The sequence below is a fragment of the Bos grunniens genome, chromosome 11 (assembly GCF_055505025.1).
Source record: "Bos grunniens cultivar Pamir isolate PY7600 chromosome 11, Bosgru_T2T1.0, whole genome shotgun sequence".
In the NCBI taxonomy this organism is placed as follows: Eukaryota; Metazoa; Chordata; class Mammalia; order Artiodactyla; family Bovidae; genus Bos; species Bos grunniens.
Window position 1 is genome coordinate 77,734,445 of NC_141175.1, and position 21,539 is coordinate 77,755,983.

Below are 21,539 nucleotides of genomic sequence, written 5' to 3' on the forward strand. Positions count from 1 at the left end.
AGAAGGATTGAAAGAGCAGACAAACCTGAAAAATCTTCTGCAACACTGATGACATCATGTGCCCCCACATGCACTGTCTCCTCATGCTTAAAATCCAAGAAGACACCCCTAGCCTGGCACTGAATGGTGCCAAAAGGTAGCCTGCAAGCCAGCCCCACCCTGCCCTCCCCGCCTCACCCCCCCGAAACTGGCACCTTTGCCCAAATGGCTCTTTCTCAGCCCAGAACACAAAGTGCTTGCCCATCTCTTTGCCTTTGCTCCCCAGTTCCCCATCTGAGGTCCCCACATCTCCAATATAAGCAGGTCCCACTCAACTGTAACCTCCAGGAGCAGCTGGTTTGTCCCCACCTTGACGTCAGTGTCAGCACTGAAGGAATCCTCAGTCTGGCATCCAGAAGTAACTGAAAAACAGGAGAAAGCTTTACTATAGTCATCCAATAAGATACCAGAGGAGGATTATATGATAGCATAGAGGACAGCTTGATGATTGTGTCCACCATGGCTCAGTCCTCCTCCTCACACTCTCAACCAGCCCACTTCCTGTCCTTTTCAATATAAATCAAATCCAGCCACTCTTAAAGTGTCCATTTCTTCTTTGCATCCATTTATACCACAAAAGCCCAGAGACCTAGGTGGGAGGTGGCACTAAGTCTGTCTTCCTTTAGATACCATTTCCCCACCCTCTGGGAGGTCTGCCCTCTGCCCTCTAGCACCCTCCCCAGGAGATGCTCCATCCTGGTAGCACTTTGGGACCCCAAGTTCTATTCCAAGGGTTCCTGGTGATTCGCCTGGGGAATTAGGATGCTGATCCTGATTCTGGAGAGGATCCCCTCACTGTCATCTGGTAAGGACGTCTTTTGCTGCTGAGCATCTGTCTGTCTTTCCTCACTAGACTGCATCACTTCCGTGCAGGTTTGATGTTTCATTTACCCCAAGGTAAATGCTGGGGAAGAAGACATTCTCCTCTACCCTTGTAAGTTCTGGCTGGTCTAAGAATGAACTTGATATGAGCTAGATTAACAGGAGAAAATCAAGCAAATTTTTAATAATGTGTATTCATGGGAGAGATCAAGGAAAACTGAGTAACTTGCTGAAACCCTCACCTTAAATATCATGTTCACCTAAAGACAAGAGAGGATGTTTGGGGTAGTGGTTTGAAACCTCCAAGGAGAGGAAGGCAACCAAGGAAAAGCGAGTTATTGGTAAACAAATGTTTGCTGGGCCTGCAGAGACGATAGGACACAGAGAGGAATTCTAACAAACACACTTTGCTGCATTCTTCCCTGTCTCACACCTAGTTCACACCCTCGTCACCTATGGCGACAGTACCCTTTCTGCCCAGGTGAGTTCTTTAGGCAATTAGGGGGAATTGGGTAATTCTAGGCTAGGCATGCAGGTGCTTTGATTTTTTCACAGCTGATAGGAGCCACAACAATGCCCAAGAGTCACAAAGAGCCTTTTTCCCCAAGATCGGTGTTTTCCACCGGTGGCACCAGTCATGGACGTTGCCCTCAGCATGGGCCCAGGGACCCAGGGGCCCAGAGGGAATGGAAGGGCACCCAGGGAGGCGGGCTCCCACCCAAGGACGGAGCTTAGTGAGGAGATTCTGCTGGAAGAGGGGGGGCCTGAGCCTTCCAACCAGGAGGGGGCTGCAAGATCCAGGCAACCAAGGGGAGATCACAAGTTGGTGGGGGATAGGGGGTCTATGAGGCTGGAGTCCAGATAGATGGTGGGCCCAAAATCCTTTTTAGGATAACCAAACAATTGTCTGTATTCAGTTCCTAAGACTGTCAACGATTTACCACACACACGGCTTAAAAGAACAGAAAAGTGTGTCACAGTTCTGAAAGCTGCAAGTACAAAAGCAAGGTGATGATTGGGCTGTGATCCCTCTGAAGTCTCTAGGGGAGGAAGGTTCTTCAAGGGCTCTCTGGACCGCATCCCTAATGGTATATTGGTTGTGAACAATCAGCTGCAATGTCAGGCCAGATATGCAGAGGTTTTGATGCAAAGATCCCAGTAGCCCTGGTTCAGGTAAAGGTCCTACCCCCCAGTACCCCTCAAGAAGTAAGATATGCATACAGTAACCTAGACCCCAAGATTGCTGTGCAAATAGTCATGAACACTTGCCCTTCTGCTACCCGACATCTGACCCACCCTCCTTAGGACTGAGGATTCCCCTCTGTAACTCTTTTTGGAGCACGTGGCTTCTCACTGGAGAAAGTGAAAAGTCCACCCACTTTTACCTCCATGGTGGTCGGGTGCAGGCTCTGCCCCAGCTCCACTCATCAGGCATCCAGGCCAGAAGGGGGCGCTCATCCTGGAGTGATTTGAAAGGGCAGCACAGAGGTTGTCCCAGCCATGGGGATGACAATTTGTGCTAAGAGGTCACCTCAGCCTCTGGTAGCCTGTGTCCAGCCTGGGTGAAATCTAGTGTTTGAGGCCATGGGGTCTCACAGCCTTTCCTGGCTCCCATCTGATTTCTGAGCTGCTGCTGCTAAGTCGCTGCAGTCGTGTCCGACTCTGTGCGACCCCATAGACGGCAGACCACCAGACTCCGCGGTCCCTGGGATTCTCCAGGCAAGAACACTGGAGTGGGTTGCCATTTCCTTCTCCAATGCATGAAAGTGAAAAGTGAAAGTGAAGTCGCTCAGTCATGTCTGACTCAGCGACCCCATGGACTGCAGCCCACCAGGCTCCTCCGTCCATGGGATTTTCCAGGCAAGAGTACTGGAGTGGGGTGCCATCGCCTTCTCTAGACTTCTGAGCAGCATACTTCAAATTGAAGGCAATTCTGTGAGAATTGCCTAGAATATTCACTAGATTCTTTTTCTGCTTAAATCCACTAAGAATCTGGCTGAATCACACATTAACTGAGAAAGCATATGAGAAAGCACTTTGTAAAGAACCAGGAAAATGTTAGCTATCTGTATTTGAGGCCTTCTGGCAGAAAGTCCTCTCAGACACCTGTCTGTCACTTGGTCTTGGGATCTCCCATACAACCTTCCCTGCCTCTTGGGGTCTGCTGGGTCAGACCTCCCAGACCTGCTTGCCTGCAGCCCACATTGCCCCAGCAGACCAGGTAATTCCAAAAAGGAAGATGTTCCCTCAACCTTATCTTTCTTTTCAGAGAGTCAGTGCTGAACAAGACCCTTGAGAGTCCCTTGGAATGCAAGGAAAGCAAACCAGTCAATCCTAAAGGAAATCAACCCTGGATATTCATTGGAAGGACTGATGCTGAAGCTCTAATACTTTGGAAAAGACCTATTCATTGTAAAAGACCCTGATGCTGGAAAAGACAGAGGACAGGAGGAGAAGGGGGAGACAGAGGATGAGATGGTTGGATGGCATCATTGACTCAATGGACGTGAGTTTGAGCAAACTTTGGGAGATAGTGATGGACAGGGAAGCCTGGTGTGCTGCAGTCCTTGGGGTCACAAAGAGTCAGACACGACTTAGTGACTGAACAACAACAAGGACATAAGATTGGAAAGACACAGGAGCAGGAGGGGTGAAATGAAGTTCACACTATTTCATAGCCACCATTATTAGTAATAAACAGGATGTGATTGCTGTTGGGACCCGGCTTACAGTGAGCTCTGGAGCACATCTGCCCATCTCATCCTAAAATCTGGGAAAGAGGGAGTGACAGGGATTAAGGTACCCACTGACCCCGAGAGGGTGAGTGACTTGCCAAGGTCACACTGAGCAGAACTGGAGTTGGGACCAAGCCTGCAGTCTCCAGTCCACCCTCAGTCCAGGGACCTTGACACAGGTTGTGCCTGGTGGCAAAGCTTTAGCTGGGGGCAAAGCTTTAGTTCATGGTGCATTTCCACTTGCCATCTCAACCAAGCCAGGTTCTCTGAGGCTGTGCCATTCAGTCCAGGGCCTTCGAGTCCAGAAGGTTTGTGATGGAGGGAGGGGAGTCCAGCAACTCCCAGCACTTTAACCTAGAGACTTATTGCCACCCATGTAGGACATGATGCCCATGGAGAGTTACTCCAAGCAGCTGTTTGTAGCAGCAGGAAACATAGGGAACAGCCCCTGGGACCATCGACTGGGCACTGGGTGGGGCCCTGCAGTATCTCTTCATGGTGGATACTTCTGCCATACTTCTCGTAATTAAAGAATTACGAGCAGGCTCTGTTCATGACTGCTACTGAGAGATCCCCAGAATGTACTGCAAGGTTTTTTGTAACAGCAAGTTACAAAAGCTGGTACAGTAGCTATCACTTAAGCAGTAAATGGAAGAAGAAAATCTGACTATTTATGGGTCTCTGGAGAATACATGAGACTGAAACATCAGTGACTTCTGGAAAGGTGAGTGGTGGGGAGACGGTAGTGGGACGGAGAATCTTCACAGACTATCCTTTTGTTCCTTTGGAAGCCGAAACTATGAGATTATATTATCTATTCAAAAAAGGATAAGTGCGTGTGACAGTTTTTTGTTGTTGTTGCTTATGTTTTTGTTTTTTTTTTAAGAACAAGAACTAAAAGGTAGGGATGTCAGATGATCAGGTTCCAGCTTCATTATCAGAGGGAGATGTTTAGGAAACTCAGGACAGGCTGGGGTGCCTCTCTGCTGTTTGCACAGACATGGCTGCTGCCCTGTGCCAAGCAGGATCACCAGGAAGACACCTTGTTGGAAAGCACCTCCCTGAGAGAAATCACCACAGGGACTACGTCTTCTTTGGTTAAGCTGTTGCCTTGTCCCAAGCTCCATTTTCAAAATACATATCACTTGACTGTGGGATCCAGGGGCATCCCCACACACTGTCCTAAGAGTCATTTGTTAAACTTTTCACCTGGACAGGAAGAGCCCAGGTGACTTGCTAGTTTCTACAGTGGATTGAATTGCATCTCTCCCCGCCCCTTCAAAGATCTGTCCACCTGGGACCTCAGATCTTCTGAAATGATCTTATTTCAAAGAGGGTGGGACTTCCCTGGTGGTCTGGTGGGTAGGACTATTCACACCCAGTGCAGGGGGCCCAAGTTCGATCCCTGGTTGGGGAACTAGAGCCCATATGCCATGACTAAGGCCCGGCAGAGCCAAGTAAATTTTTTTTTTTTTTTAAAGAGGGTCTTTGCAATGTAATTTAGGTGAAAATAGAAAGATGTGATCATCCTGGATGAGGATGGGCCCTAAATCCAATTATGAGTGTCCTTGTAAGAGACAGAACAGAGGACACAGAGACAAAGGATGTGAGGATGGAGGCAGAGAGTGGTACATCTACAAACCAGGAAATATCAGGGCTTGGGGACCCCACTGGGACCTCTAGGTGGGCACAGAGCCAGTTCTCCCACAGAGGCCCTGGAAGGGACTCACCCTAAGCAGACCCAGATTCTGGACTTCTGACCCCTAGAACTGCCAGGAAGTAAATTTCTGTTATAAGCCCCCCAACTTGTGGTAATTTGTTACGGCATCCCTCGGAAATGCAAACAGCCTGAGAGCTTTGCTGATGAGAAGGGGGCTCGGGGCACCGAGGGCGACCTCAAGGACTTTGCAAATTAAGGGTTGGCCCTACTGCTGTGTGACCCTGGGAGAGAAGAACAAGGTGCCTGTTCGAAGACATACATCCAGGAGGCTGGGCCCCCTTCTGGTCTGGGGCACCTCATTTCCAGTTCCCTGGGGTGGAAGCATTCCCTGCAGTGGGCGTTCTCTAATGGGGAAGGTGTGCCTGCCTGTCGCTAGGAAACAGGGAGCCGGGCCTGTGGGCTCCCAGCCTGGAGCGCAGGCAGATGGTGACAAGATTAAATAGTGCCTTTCATTTCAACATAGGAAATGTTTTCAATTCTCCTCTCTTCATGTCTCTAAAAAAAGGCAAGTGGCGGAAACGTCCTGCTGGAAATTTATTAACAAAAGCCCAGGCAGCCCAAAAAAAGCAGACATTTTTTTCCCCCACGTGTCTCCCCAACCAGCCTGCAGACACCCTGAGAGTGAGGTTTCTGCCCTCCCACCATGACCTGCCAGGCACCATGCTGAATTTCATTCAATCCTCCCAGTAGCTGGAAGAGGTAGGTTCTATTGCGATCCCATTTCTCAGATGAGAAGATTGAGTCTATGCAATGACAGTAACCGGGGGTAAATCTGGATAGTTAATACATGATATCTCTATTTTTCATTATATGCCCCTTCGTGATGATGTTTGTGAAAGTACTTGGAAATGACAATGCAAATCCAGAACCTCATTATTTCTAACACGATGAGGATAAGTAACCATAGGGCTGTGCATATGATAAACACAGCAAAGAGGAAAACAACTGTGTTTTCTCTGCAAATTTATCTGTGGGCAAGGAACTTAGTAGACCAGGAGAGATTAGACAGACACAGAGGTTAAGACACTGAAATTCAGAGTCTGCTGGCTGGGTCAGCATCTCCTCTGCTCTGGTCACTTTGGGTATTGCTTCAGGCTCCAAAAGACCCAGTCTCCCACATCACTCAGCCTTTTGCAGTAACTGGTAGTGGCTGCCAATGCTTCCCCGGCACAGTCTCCTGACTGCTGTGGGCTTGTACTGGAGTAAAGGAAAATGGGGAGACTGCAGGTTCCCTAGGACTATGGAGTCACATGCCCAGACTACAGATGGGTAACTGGAAGAAGAATGGGGCACAAAGAAAGGACAAGAGAGGTGTTGGGTTTTAGATCCATCAGGTTAGAAAGGAGAGAGGGATGGGTTGCTGGACAGGCATGGCCCCAAATAGTCCCTATTCTTTTTCCAACTTTTATCTCCCTCTGACTGAAAATAAACACTGCTCCCCAGGTGAATCATTCCTACAATATTAATCCCTTCAGTGTCTACAGCTTCTATCAAAGTAGTTTCATCCATCGTATCACGTGATGTAAATCTCAATGCTGGGGGGTGGGTGGAGCAGGTACTAACATGCCCCCCATATTGTGCACAGGACAAATTGGGGTGCAGACCTCATCCTCCATTTCCCAGGATTTCTGTAGTGTTGGTTCTTTCTTTGTAATAATACCTAAAACTCTGGGATGTTCCTGGTGGTCCAGTGGCTAAGACTCGGCACTCCCCAATGCAAGTCGAGTGGAAGTGCAGAGGGCCGAGGTTCAACCCCTGGTCAGGGAACTAGATCCCACATGCCACAACTAAAGATCTCACATACCAGCTAAAGATTTTGCATGTAGCAACAAAGGCTTAAGATCCTGCATGCTGCAGCTACGACCCAGCACAGCCAAATAAATGTTTTTTAAAAACCCAAATAAGTCTGCCTCCTTTCCTTCTCCTAATGCCAATATCTTAATTCTGGTTCTCACCAGGACACGGCTCGTGTATCTGCCTTAGCCTCACCCCAGACCAAGCCACCCAACATGCTGCCCCTCAATGACGCTTCCTGAAGCTCTGTGTCAGCACAGCCAGACGTCACAGCAGCCTACAGTGTTTCTTATTATCAACCTTCCAAAGCCGCTCTAACTTGATGTCACCCACTTATGTCATGCCTGCTAAGTCGCTTGATGTCACCTACTTTATCTTATTACCTCTACCTCACCAAACACAGTCTGCTCCAGCCAGACCAGTGTCCTCTCTAACAAAGATGTCCATTCCCTGCCTCAGTGCCTTTGCTCATGCTCTGCTCCCACTTGGCCTGCCTTCCCGCCACTCACGGAGGACTCTCCAGTGGCTAGTTATTCTTCAGGATACAGAGCAAATCAACCTCATTCATCAAATCAATCCTAATGATTCCAGAGATTGTTCCCTTTTCTGAATTCACACTTATATGCAGGGACCACGTGGTAGCTGGCCTCTACAATGGCCCCCAGTGATCCTCACTTCCTGTGTAGTCTTCTCCCTCCATGAGTAGAGCTGAACTCTGTAGCCTATAGGATGTGGCAGAAACATCAGTGTGAAGTCCAAGGCTAGGTCATAAAAGACAGTGCGACTTCTGGTTTGTACTTTCCTGTCTGTACATGCCTGCTAAGTTGCTTCAGTTGTGTCCTACTCTTTGAGACCCTCTGGACTGTAGTCCACCAGGCTCCTCTATTCATGGGGTTCTCCAGGCAAGAATACTGGAGTGGGTTGCCATGCCCTCGTCCAGGGGATCTTCCAGACCCAGGGATCAAACCTGTGTCTCACATTTCCTGCGAAAGGTAGATTCTTTACCACTGGTGCCCCCTGGGAAATCTCTTAGATGGCCTATTCTGGAGGAATTCAGCTGCCATGTCAAGGTCAGGACGTTGCTCAAGCAGCCCTATTAAAAGGCTCGTGTGATGATGAGCTGAGGTTACTAGGCAACAACAAATACTAATGGTAGGCTTGTGAGCGAGCCATCTTAGAAGTGGATCTTCCTGTCCCAGTCAAGCCTTCAGATAACTGAGGCCTCGATAACCAAGGCCTCGGCCAACGTGTTGACTAAAACTTCATGAGAGCCAGAACCACCCGATTACACTGTTGCAAAATACCTGACCCCCTGCAACAGTGTGAGATTATACATGTTTATTATTTTAAGCTGCTAAGTTTTGGAGTAATCCATTATTCATTAGTCAATAACAAATATAAATGTCTTGTTCGTGAAGTATCTTCTCAAATCTATCAAAGCGCAGGGACTATGATTTCTTCCTTTTCCTTGCATTTGCCATGACTCCTGCCACAAGGATGACACTTTGGAAGAAGCACAGCACGAGGATGTGCTCACTCATTCATTCATTCAACAAATGTTTATTGAGTACCGATGTGCTAGGTACTGTGTGTGCCAAAAGTGACAAGACAGGTCAGCTTTCTGCCTGAAGGAGCTTATGATTAGTTATTAAATAATCACAAGAAAATGAAATTTATAATTATTATGTACATACTATGAATACAAAGTAAAGGTGAAATGGACAGGGGACCGCATTTGTATTGAGGGTAGGGAGTAGCCAAGGAAGGCATCTCTGTGGAAGGAATATTTAAGTAGAAGCATAAAGGATGACTAGCAATCATTTGGGCAACAGGACAGGAAGCGGGGAAAGGCATTCCAGGTGTGTGAGTGTCCTCAGGCCAACAAACTTCGGGGCAGGGGTGTCTGCAGGAAGCAAGGTTGGTGAGGAAGCCTGGGGCCAGTCATCAGGAGTTCTGTAAATCATGTTAGGATTTTATTTTAAATAAGCCCCTTAGGAAGTCACTGGATTGTACTTGGTTGTTCAGCCGTGTCCGACTCTTTGCAACCCCATGGACTGTCACCCACCAGGCTCCTCTGTCCATGGGAATTCTCCAGGCAAGAATACTGGAGCGGATTGTCTTGCTCTCCTCCAGGGGATCTTCCCAACCGAGGGATTGAACCCAGATCTCCTGCATTGGAGGCAGATTCTTTACTGTTTAAGCCACCAGGGAAGCCCTGGGAGGTCACTTGAGAGGCTATAAGCAGGGGATCCCTGTTCCTGGTGGGAGTTAGGATAATGTTTTAGAGATGGTTTAGAATGGTGCTGTCACGACAATGGTCAGTGGCTCCTGCCATCACCCTGGAGGAAGATGATCATGGCTTTGGGCTAGGCTAGTGGCAGAGGGAATAAGAGAAGTGGGCAGTGCAAGAGATATTTTGAAAGTAGAATGGACAAGATTGCAGCAACATGGATGGGCCTAGAGAGTATCATACTGAGTGAAATAAGGCAGACAGAGAAGGAGAAATATCATATGACATCCCTAATATGTGGAATCTAAAAAGAAATAACACAAATGAACTTACTTACAAAACAGAGAGAGACCACAGACTTAGAAAACGAACTCACGGCTGCTGGGTGGAAAGAATAGTTAAGGACTTTGGGAAGGTCATGTACACATTGCTGTATTTAAAATGGATAACCAATAAAAACCTATTGTATAGCACATGGAACTCTGCTCAATGTTATGTGCCAGCCTGGATGGGAGGGGGGTTTGGGGGAGAATGGATCATATATATGTACGGCTGAGTCCCTTCCCTGGTCGCCTGAAACTATCAAAACATTTTTAATTGGCTATCAGTTCAGTTCAGTTGCTCAGTCATGTCCGACTCTTTGCGACCCCATGAATTGCAGCACGAAAGGCTTCCGTGTCCATCACCAGCTCTCGGAGTTCACTCAGACTCATGTCCATCGAGTCGGTGATGCCATCCAGCCATCTCATCCTCTGTCGTCCCCTTCTCCTCCTATACCCCAGTACAAAATGTTTTTGGCGTTTAAAATTTTTTTAAGACAGAATGGATAGGAACTGGAGGTGGATGGGGTAAGGGGAAAGAAGCAGGTGTTAAGACTTACTGGTTGATTGGCTAATGATGCAGAACCCCTCAACTGACATTCCTCAGAGTTTGCAGTGGCCTGAGCTCCCTCCTACCTGGAATAAAATGGGATCCCCTTCCCTGAGCCATGATCCCACCTTCACTTCCCAGCAGCTGTTTCCAGGCCCAAGTAGCCCTGTTAGATGTGCCCAGAGGCTATGCCAGATCTGTGTGCCTCACAAGGCAGGTAACAACATCCATTTTTGTTCATTGCTGTATGGCCAGGCCCTAGCCCAGCACCTGGGGCGGAGTGGGTGCTTCGTTAACATTAGATGGACGAATGTACATTGAATAAATGAGTGCATGTCGACCCCCACCCCCCGCCTTCCTTTTGACCCAGCCCTGAAGAGCTTCGGCCAGTGCCTAAGCCCTGAGCCCTGCAGGCTGGCTTGGGGCAGGTGGGAGAGTTCAGGAGCCAGAAAGGGCACAAGCCCCAGTCTGTTGGGCTTACCTGCTGCCCTTCCTGTCCTAGACATCTTCCCTGGGTCCTGGCTCTGGCCCAGTTCTCTGCCATGAACCTCACAGCGTCCTGCTTCCTATCCCGAGACCTGCTTCTCACTAGTTCAGCTCAGCTCTTCGCCAAACAGGAAGCATGCGCTCTCAAGCGCTGGTATATACCTTACTGTGTATCAGAATCACCTGGAAGCTGATTCTAAGTACAGCTTCCTGGGCCCTGCCTAAATAACCTGATCCAGTAGGTCCTGAGGCCCAGGAAGCCGCATTTTAAACAAGAGCTCCAAATGCTGCAGGTGGTTCCTAGATGACCTCGTGAGGAACTTGGTATAGAGTGTTGGGGCCTGGGTGATGCCTGGATCAAACTGGGACAGCTAGGCAACCTCAGAAACATGGCAGCAGGTGGGCTGGGACTCAGGCTTTGCCCAAATGTCAAGTCCTCACGGTCATTAGAGGACACACCTGGGCCAGGCCCTGGGCTAGCTGGCCTTAGGGGATCTCCCCCATCATAGCGAGCATCACAAGGCCCCCAAACTCCATGCTAAATATCTCTTTGCTCTAGAAAATTTGAAAGGACTTTTATACTTTTTAAAATAAATTATCCTTATTGTTCTTACTTTTTTGTTTGTTTTGCCATGCTGGATCTTAGTGCCCTGACTAGGGGTTGAACCCATGTCCCCTGCACTGGAAGCAGAGTCCCAACCACTGGGAACTTCCCACTACTGTTCTCTCTCGTGGCTCAATGGTAAAGAACCCACCTGCCAAGCAGGGGACATGGGTTCTATCCCTGGGTTGGGAATATACCCTGGAGAAGAAAATGGTAACCCACTCCAGTGATCTTATCTGGAATATTCCATGGGGAGAGGAGCCTGGCAGGCTACAGTCCACGGGGTCTTACAGAGTCAGACATGACTTAGTGACTAACAACAAAGAGTTAAACTGTAGGTGACCACTGACATTTTCTGGGCATTTAATTAACATTTACTGATTTCAAATTAGAAACTTTTGTCTCTTGGAACCAATATATTTTAAACTCAGGTTTCAGATATTTTCTACAAGCCCTTAAAAAGCCAGTAGGCCCCGGGCACGGTGCCCATAAAGAGGCACTGCGCCACCTAAGGCAGGTTTTTCCAAAGCCATTTGGGGCTGGGCAGGAGGCCTGGGTTGGCACAGGCGTAGGGAGCCTCCGTGTTGCCACACAAGCCCCCGGGAGCCATCCTGGCACAGCTGGGGTGGTGAGCACAGTAGTGCTGCGCTCAGCATGGCCCATGTCCATCTGCCACCTGGGCACTAAATATAGCCCATACACAGAGCCCTCTCTGCCTGGAACCTGCAGAGTAGGCTTAATTGGCTAGAACTGTCACAGAGAGAAGCTCTGTTAAAAGGAATTGAAAACAGACTTCGCCCCACAATTCTGGGATGTGGCGGTTCATAATTAGACAAAGGATTTTTCCTGCCAACACAACACAAGATTGCTGGATCTAGTCCCTGATAAATCCTTCAGCTTGATCATTTCAGGTGTTGAGGTCAGGCCTGTGCAGGTGTCCAGGGAATAGTTGCTTTTCCTAGGGAACCGACAAAGTAGGACTTTTCCCCTGTGTTCTTATGCTTAGTGCTATGGCCCGAGTGAGTGTGTCCCCCTAATATTTGTATGTTGAAAATCCAATTCACAGGCTTTCTTTGGAGGTAGGACCTCTAAGGAAGTGATTAAGCTTAAATGAGGACAAGGACTTCCCTGGAGGTCCAGTTGTTAAGACTATGTGCTCCCACTGCAAGGGGGCGTTTGGGTTTGAACCCTGGGTGGGAGACTAAAGAACTCAGGTGTCCTTCTGATGAGGACAGCAATCCTATTGAATCAGGACCCCACCCTGTGTCCTTACTTAACCTTTTTTTCTTTATTTTGGCCTCACCCTTGAGGTATGAGAGATCTTAGTTCCCCAGTTCAGTTCATTCAGTCGCTCAGTTGCTCAGTCGTGTCCAACTCTTTGCCACCCTATGGACTGGCTGCAGGGCTGCAGGTTCATAACTTAGCTTTGAACTCAGCTAAACTGGTGGTGTGATGGGGAAGTCTTTAAATAGCCTTTAACTGATACAGGGTTTCAATTTTTCCCAAAGGAGGGGTGGAGGTGTTTAGTCATTGACTAAACTAAAGCCTTTGACTGTGTGGGTCCAACAAACTGGAAAATTCTTAAAGAGATGGGAATATCAGACCACCTTACCTGTCTCCTGAGAAACTTGCATGCAGGTTAGAACTAGACATGAAACAATGGACTGGTTCAAAACTGGGAAAGAAGTATGTCAACGCTGTATGTTGTCACATAGTTCTTATATGACAACATAGTTCTGTATGTTGTCTTATAGTTCCTTGGTGGCTCAGCGGTAAAGAATCTTCCTGCCAATGCAGCAGGTTCAATCCCTGGGTCGGGAAGACCCCTTGGAGAAGGAAATGGTAACCCACTCCAGTATTTCTGCCTGGAGAATCCCAGGGACAGAGGAAACTGGCCGGCTTCAGTCCGTGGGGTTGCAAAGGAGTCAGACAAGACATAGAGATTAAACAACAACAACATGCAGAATACAACATCCAGTGAAATGACAGGCTGGATGGCTCACAAACTGAAGTCAGGATAGCTGGAAGAAATATCAACAACCTCAGATATACAGACGATACCTCTCTAAAGGCAGAAATCGAAGAACAAAAGAGATTCTTGATGAGGGTGAAAGAGGAGAGTGAAAAAGTTGGCTTAAAACTAAACATTCAAAAAACTAAGATCATGGCATCTTGTTTCATCATTTATTGGTAAATAATGGGGAAACAGTGGAAATAGTGACATTTTATTTTGGAGGCTCCAAAATCACTGTGAACAGTGACTGCAGCCATGAAATTAAAAGACATTTGATCTTTGGAAGGAAAGCTATGACAAACCTAGACATATTAAAAAGCAGAGACATCACTTTGCCAACAAATGCCAAAGCTATGGGTTTTCCAGTAGTCATGTATGGATGTGAGAGCTGGACCATAAAGAAGACTGAGTGCCGAAGGACTGATACTTTTGAACTGTGGTGCTGGAGAAGACTCTTGAGAGTCCCTTGGACTGCAAGGAGATCCAACCAGTCCATCCTAAAGGAAATCAAACCTGAATATTCACTGGAAGGACTCATGCTGAAGCTGAAGCTCCAATACTTTGGTCACCTGATGAAAAGAGCTGACTCATTAGAAAAGACTCCCAATGCTGGGAAAGATTGAGGGCAGGAGAAGCGGACGACAGAGGATGAGATGGTTGAATGGCATCTTCGATTCAGTGGACATGAGTTTGAACAAACTCTGGAAGATAGTGAAGGACAAGGAAGCCTGGCATGCTGAAGTTCGTGGGGTCGCAAAGAGTCAGCCATGACTTAGCAACTAAAGAACAACAACAAGAGGTGTTTAGAGTGCATATCTTGTCTTGTTGAAGAACTGATAACAGATTTAGATTTTTTTGCCCTTTCACTTCCACATGTTCTGAGTGACTATTGGCTTGGCGCATTTAATCTATGTTCAGACTCTAATTAGCTGCTAATGGCTACCTGGAATACTGTGTTGAAAAGGATTTTAAGGCCTTCTTCTGGGAACCATGAAAAATAGATTCCTGATGGATTGACAGTGTCTGCTAGGAGCATGGGATGGGAGTGACTACCTGGTATTTGTTGATATGACCCTAATGCAAAAAGCAGTTACAACTGTTACATAAAATAATCAACCAAGTGATTATATGTTTCTGCTTCTACTATTGTCATTTATTTATTTGTCATATATCATCATCATTTATTTATATAAACAATATTTCCTAACTTTACTTGTAGAGAAAAAATGACCAAGAATAATTAGGGAAAAAAATGGAAAAGAAGAATAACTGGGGGAATCAGTCCTACTAGATAAGTACCATAATTCATTGGTTCTGCTTCCTGTTGACTGTTGTTTTTACAATTTAACATCTGCCACTGAGGTGGCAGTCAGGAGGTAATTGTCATCACCTGTCCATATACAAAAACACTGGCCAAGATTATCAGCAACTTGGAAGAAACTCTTGGACACAATAGTGGGGTATTCTTTTAAGAAATGCTGCATCATCAAAGTGGGACTCTTGCAGACACAGAGGACAAAATTGGTTGGAAAAACAAGGACATCAATGGTCAGAATCAAAATATGAATGTAAAGACACTTTAGAAATACTTTAGTCAATTCATTTTGCTCATTCAAATTTTCTTTCTTATATACCTCCAAGTGTGATATATGATGGGCTTCCCTAGTGTCCAGACAGTAAAGAATCTGCCTGCAATGCAAGAGACCCGGATTTGATCCCTAGTTCTGGAAGACCCCCTGGAGTAGGGAATAATAGCTACCCACTCCAGTATTCTTGCCTGGGTGATTCCATGGACAGAGGAACGGGGCAGGGTTGCAAAGAATTGGACACAACTGACTTAGCACGTGACATATGATAAACTTCTGTGTCCACATGAGGCTATGGAGGACTTAGTATATGCCTCTTCTAGATGCAAAAGACTGTCAGTAAAAGAAAATAATACACCTCTGCCCTCGTGGGGATTTTCAGGCTAGCAAGATAGACAATAAACAGACATAAATAAATATGCAATATTTCAGGGTTGTAAGTACACCACCCTTATGGCAGAAAGCAAAGAAGAACTAAAGAACCTCTTGATGAAAGTGAAAGAGGAGACTGAGAAAGTTGGCTTAAAACTCAACATTCAGAAAACTAAGATCATGGCATCCAGTCTCATCACTTCATGGCAAATAGATGCGGAAACAATGGAACCAGTGAGAGACTTTATTTTCTTGGGCTCCAAAATCACTGCAGATGGTGACTGTAGCCATGAAATCAAAAGACGCTTGCTCCTTGGAAGAAAAGCTATGATCAACCTAGACAGCATATTAAAAAGCAGAGACATTACTTTGCTGACAAAGGTCTGTCTAGTAAAAGCTATGGCTTTTCTAGTAGTCATGTATGGATTTGAGTTGGACTATAAAGAAAGCTGAGTGCTGAAGAATTGATGCTTTTAAACTGTGGCGTTGGAGAAGACTCTTGATAGTCCCTTGGACTGCAAGAAGATCAAGCCAGTCCATCCTAAAGGAAATCAGTCCTGAATATTCACAGGAAGGACTGATACTGAAGCTGAAACTCCATACTTTGGCCCCCTAATGTGAAGAACTGACTCACTGGAAAAGACCCTGATGATGGGAAAGATTGAAGGCAGGAGGAGAAGGGGATGATAGAGGATGAGATGGTTGGATGGCATCACTGACTTGATGGACATGAGTTTGAGGAAGCTCCGGGTGTTGGTGATAGACAGGGAAGCCTGGCGTGCTGCAGTCCATAGAGTCACAAAGAGTTGGACATGACCAAGTAACTGAACTGACTGACTGAAGTACAGGGTAAGAAGACAGAAAGTTGGGGTACAAGGTAGGGTTTCTATTTTATACAAAGAAGTCTGGGAAGACCTTCCCAGGAGGTGGCATTTTAATAAATACACAGAGGTGAGAGAGAGAGTCTCAGGTATACCTGGAGGAAGAGCATTGTAAGTAGAGGAAACAGCATGTGCTAAGGTCCTGAGGCAGGAGTCCTCTTGGTATAATCAAGGAACAGAGGGGGGACTAATGCTACTGGAGCTCAGCAAAAGAGTGGGTGCACGGAAGAAAATGAAGTTCTGAGAGTTGGCTGGGGGCGAGGTTAGGTGGGTCTTGGGAACTTCTGTGGGGCTTTGGAAGTCATTGGAAAGTTATGAGCAGAGGAGGAGAGGATCTGACTACTTTTTAAAAGGATTGATTTGGCCACTGTGGGGAGAATCAGAGATGTCACAGAAAGACTGGTTAGGAAGCTACTGCTATAACCCAGGTGAGGGGTGATAGGGCAGTGGTGGAGGTGGTGAGAGCTGATTAGATTCTGCATGTTTGCAGGCAGAACCGACAGGACTTGACAGAGAGAGGGGATGTACAGAAGGAGAGAGAAGTCAAGACTTGAAGATTTGGGGAACTTCCCTGGTGGTCCAGTGGCTAGGACTCCACACTCCCAATGCAAAGGGCCCATGTTCGACCCCTGGTAGGGGAACTAGATTCTACATGCCACAACCAAGAGTTTGCATGCCACCACTGAAGATACTGGGTGCTGCAACGAAGATCAAAGACTCCGCATGCTGCAACTAGGACCTGGCACAGTCAAACAAATATTTTCTAAAATACTTGAAGATTTTTGACTTGAGTTACGGAAAAAATGGGGCTGTTGTTTCTTGACTGGGAAACTTCGTGGGAGAATCAGGTTCTGGGAAAGACAAGGAGTTCAGATTTAGAAATGTTAAATTTGAAATGCAGATTAATCCTCCAAAGGGGAGACGGAGAGGACAGGTGGCTACATGGGCTTGGAGTTCAGGGGAGAGGTCTGGGCCAGAGAAATAATGTCATATACCATCAATGCATGGCTCATACTTTAGGCCATGAAGCTGGATGAGATCCGTTTGGCAGAGAGAAGGGAAAATGTACTAGCACAGCACAGGATGGGTGCAATGAAACAGAGGAAGGGAGAGAAGGAAGAGCCAGAGACACAGTTGAGAAACTGTGCCTCAGAGCGAACCCAGAGATCCAAGGGCAGAACAGAAACCTCAGAAACAGATCCCAATACTTGGAGAAATTCTATGTAAAGTAAAGGCAGCATCTCAAACCAGTGCGGGAAAGGAATTATTCAATAAATGGAGTTGGGAAAAACCACGAAGTTGGATGAGGATAAATATCAATTGTGTCCAATATCTAAATGTACAAATAAATAAAACTTAAAAACATACTACAAGAAACCATAGGGAAAAGATTTGTGAATAATCCTTTGTTGGTGTAAAACAAAACCAAAAAGCTCTAAAATAGAAATCATAAATATGCCTACATAATAATGAAAACTATACAAAAGCATCTTTAAAATTTACATTTGGGGTAATTTCCATCATGTGTAGAGGTCCTAAATAAAATCAATAACATAACTACAGAAATAAAAGAACAATAGCCAATAAAAACATGGCGAAAGGTTGTGCCCCAACCACTCAAGGAAAGAAAAATACAACTGGCTTCTGAGTCTCTCTGAAAGATGCTCAGACTCATTCACAATAAGAGAAATGCAGATTAAAAGTACATTAGAGGGACTTCCCTGGTAGTCAAGTGGCTAGGAGTCCCAAGTTCCATCCCTGGTCAGTGAACTATTACTAGATCCCACGTGCCACAACAAGAATTTGCATACTGCAACTAGGACCCGGCACAGCCAAATAGATAAATAATTTTTTTTTAAGTACTAAAGAGAACAGATTGCATCAACTGAATTATTTAAAAAAATTTAAATTTGATAAAACACTGATTTGGGGACACCATTCGCTGTTGTGCTGTGCTGTGCTTAGTCACTCAATCATGTCTGACCTTTTGCGACCCCATGGACTGTTAGCCCACCAGGCTCCTCTGTCCATGGGGAATCTTCAGGCAAGAATCCTGGAGTGGGTTGTCATGCCCTCCTCCAGGGGATCTTCCCAACCCCGGAATCGAACTCAGGTTTCCTGCATTGCAGGTGGATTCTTTACTGTCTGACTAACAGGGAAGCCCATCCCCTGTGCTGGGAGTGTCTATAATTGATAAGGCCACCATGGAGGGGGATAGGCGTGATAGTCATTACAATTAGGAATGCATAGGCCCTTTGACATAGCATTTCCCTTTCCCTATGTAAGAAATGACACATGCAGGGCTATTCATTGTATGAGAGCTTTAAAAAAAATATTTTTTTTTTGGCCATGCTGTGTGGCTTGCAGGGTCTTGGTTCCCCAATCAGGGACCAAACCTGCATTCTTGGCCCTGAAAGCACCAAGTCCTAACCACTGGGCACTCAGAGAATTCCCTATGAACACTTAAAAAATAAATCTATTTTGCAAAACCTCGAAGAAAAGTTGCAAGTATGGTTTGGAGAATTTTTTTTCCAGAATCATTTGAGAGTAAATTGCTGACTTCATGCCCCATCACTGGATATTCAGTGTGTATTTCTTTCAAATAAGGACATTCTCCTTCACAACCACAGGTTGGTTATCAACATCAGTAGATTAACACATATAGACAGAGAGAAAACGAACATTAACCCCGTAGTATTGGTTTGCAATTGCAGGCATCCATGTGAACTCTCAATTTTTCACGTTCAGAGAGACAGAAATAAATGTAGACATATGTGGGTGTGTGCTGCGGCCAGCACAACAGGTAGGGATCAAAAGTGGTCAACGCATGGTTTGGGAAAAAGAAACTAGAGACAGGATTAAAGTTTTAAAGATGGGACCGGGAGACTCAAGACCTCTTGGGTCCAGAGCCCTGTTCCTCAGAGCCACATCACTCTTATTTAGTCTTGGTAAGCAGAAAGTATCTGTTGTGCTACGATGAAGTCAGCCTCCTGTGTTCCCAGTCACATCTCCCGTTTTATTGATTAATTTAAACTGTTATTTTCTTGTACAAGGGCTATCCCTAGCTGGAGGTCATAGACCCGCATATGCCTTGGGAAAACATCTCAGTGTGTGCACAAGCAGCGTTCTGAACTTGCGCCGACGTGGCATTCCAAGGTCCACACTATGTTTTTCCTTAGCTTAGCAGGGCATGACAACCCCAGCTGATCAACCCAATGTACTTTTATTTGGGTTATGCTATATTGCTGTATTTTGCTTTTATTCTTTTCCCACGATGATTTTCTCACGGCTTAGCCAGAGCAACAGGCGGCTGACTATTAACCCCTGCAGGTGTGACTCTGTGTGTATGTGTGAATGTTCTCTGCCTCTGTCTGATCCCTGAAGACCCCTGGAAGCAGCAATATCCTAATAGCAGTGAGGATATCTAGAGACCAGATCTTGGCTTCTGAGTATCTTTTTCCACAAAAGGAATGAGGGCTCTTCAGAGAAATGAAGCAAGGCAAGTGGAAGATGAGCTGCTTTCCTCTTCTGGCCCTGTACCCCATTTTCAGGGAGTCCCAGCAGCCTTTTCTGCACCTGTCCTCTGGCCTTAGCTGATGTATTGACCAGGAATGTGACACTGAAACCAAGCTGGATCAAGCAGACGCTTAAGAGATGTGAGACTTGAAATTAAAGAATGAGAGACACATAGATAAGGAATCATGGAGGTTGAGACAGGTTAGTAGCTGTACTCTGGAGAAAGGCCACTGACATCTACTGTTGAATTGTTGTTATCAACCCTGCCTTATGATCCTTCCGGCAAATTCCCCTTTTGCCCTTAGGCAAGCCAGAATCCATTCCCATTGCTAGCAACCAGAAGAGTCCTTTTGTAAAAAATAATTTGTTTTATTTTTGATTGTGCTGGATTGTGGTGAGCAGGCTTTCTCTAGTTGCGGAGAGTGAGGGCTACTCTTTTTTGAGTGCACAGGCTCAGTAGCTGCAGCACACAGGCTCAGTAGTTGTGGCACACGGGTTTAGCTGCTCCGTGGCATGCAGGATCTTCCTGGACCAGGGATCGAACCCGTGTCCCCTGCATTGGCAGACAGATTCTTATCCACTGCACCACCAGGGAGTCCCCCAAAAGAGTCTTAATTAAAGTGCAAGAATCAGAAGTGGATTTGAATCTTAGTCTCCAAATTCCTGTTCTTTTCTACTATATGACACCAAGACTCCTGGAGGCCAGTTATCCACACTAAGAAATACACATATCTGTGGCTCTCTATTCTAACAAGTGTTTTAATGGGATCAACCCAGGCCCAGAGCAGTCTGACCATCCTGTTGGAAAGACTATGTTGGAGAGGGTGAGCCCATGGGATGACATAGAAAAACCCAGTCATCCCAGTGCTCCAGCTGGAATGTTCCTGCCAAGTAACCATCTTGGTTACTGTGAGTGAAACCATTTGAATGTCTCAGCCCCAGTTGCTGTCCGATTGTGGCCACTTAAGAGAGCCCCAGGACTTTCTTGGTGGTCCAGTGGCGGTCCAGTGGTTAAGAATTCAACCTCTCAATGCACGGATCCGGGTTCGATCCCTGGTCAGGGAACTTGATCCCAGACACTGCAACTAGGAGTTCGCATGTCACAACTAAAAATCCCGCATGCCACAGCTACGATCCTGCACAGCCACATACATAATTTAAAAAAGAGAGAGAGAGAAAGCCCCAAGCAAGAGCAGCACAGGGACTACCAGCTAAACCCAGGTAGCTTACCTAGGGTAAGGTTGTCTATGAGAAGAAGATGGTTGTTTTAAGCTACTAGGTTTGGGGATGATTTGTTACAAAGCGGTGGATAACTAAAACAGATGGTTTCTTTGGAAAGGTGGTGTGTAAGATGAGAACTAAAAGATGGAAGGGAGTCGGGGCACCCTGGAAGGCAAGCCCAGGCAGCGGGATCAGGAAATAGCCTGGTGCATCTGAGGAGCTGTAACAGGCCAGCGTGGCTCAAGTGCTCACTGATGGTGACAGAGAGAGTGGTACCAAATGAAGTGAGAGGGGGAAATGGAGCCTGATCATGCAGGGCCTTGCAGGTCTTGGAAAGAGCCTGGACTTTATTCTAACTGTCTCAGATGCCACCGAGGGGTTTTAAGCTGGGGGATGACACGATCTGATGTGGAGTTTTCAGATGTCTCTCTCGCTGTTGCATGGAGGCAGATGATGGGAAAGCAGGAAAACCAGTTGGAATACCAGTAGCAGACCCCATGAGAGGCAGTGGGAAGGCCTAACTGAGGGTGGAGGAAACAAAGGTGGGAGAAGGAGAGGTGCTCAGGGCACATTTTCTGCTAAGTCATTTCAGTCGTGTCCAACTCTGTGCGACCCCACAGATGGCAGCCCACCAGGCTCCTCCGTCCCT

At 46.5% G+C, this 21,539-nt stretch overlaps 1 long non-coding RNA gene across 3 annotated transcripts in view; it reads right to left on the reverse strand.

Annotated features, from left to right (window-relative positions):
- LOC147363348 (uncharacterized) overlaps positions 1–10,827 on the reverse strand; it is a 49,490-nt gene extending 38,663 nt beyond the window's left edge. For 2 of the 3 annotated variants that reach the window (XR_015137003.1, XR_015137002.1), the window contains exons 1-2: positions 10,692–10,787; positions 316–401 (exon numbers count right to left, since the gene is read on the reverse strand). This is a non-coding gene — a long non-coding RNA (uncharacterized LOC147363348). Of the gene's footprint in view, positions 1–315; positions 402–9,971; positions 10,112–10,220; positions 10,297–10,691 lie in introns of those variants that run through there. The other variant, XR_015137001.1, reaches the window with a different exon arrangement.
- Between the last annotated feature and the right edge of the window lie 10,712 nt (positions 10,828–21,539).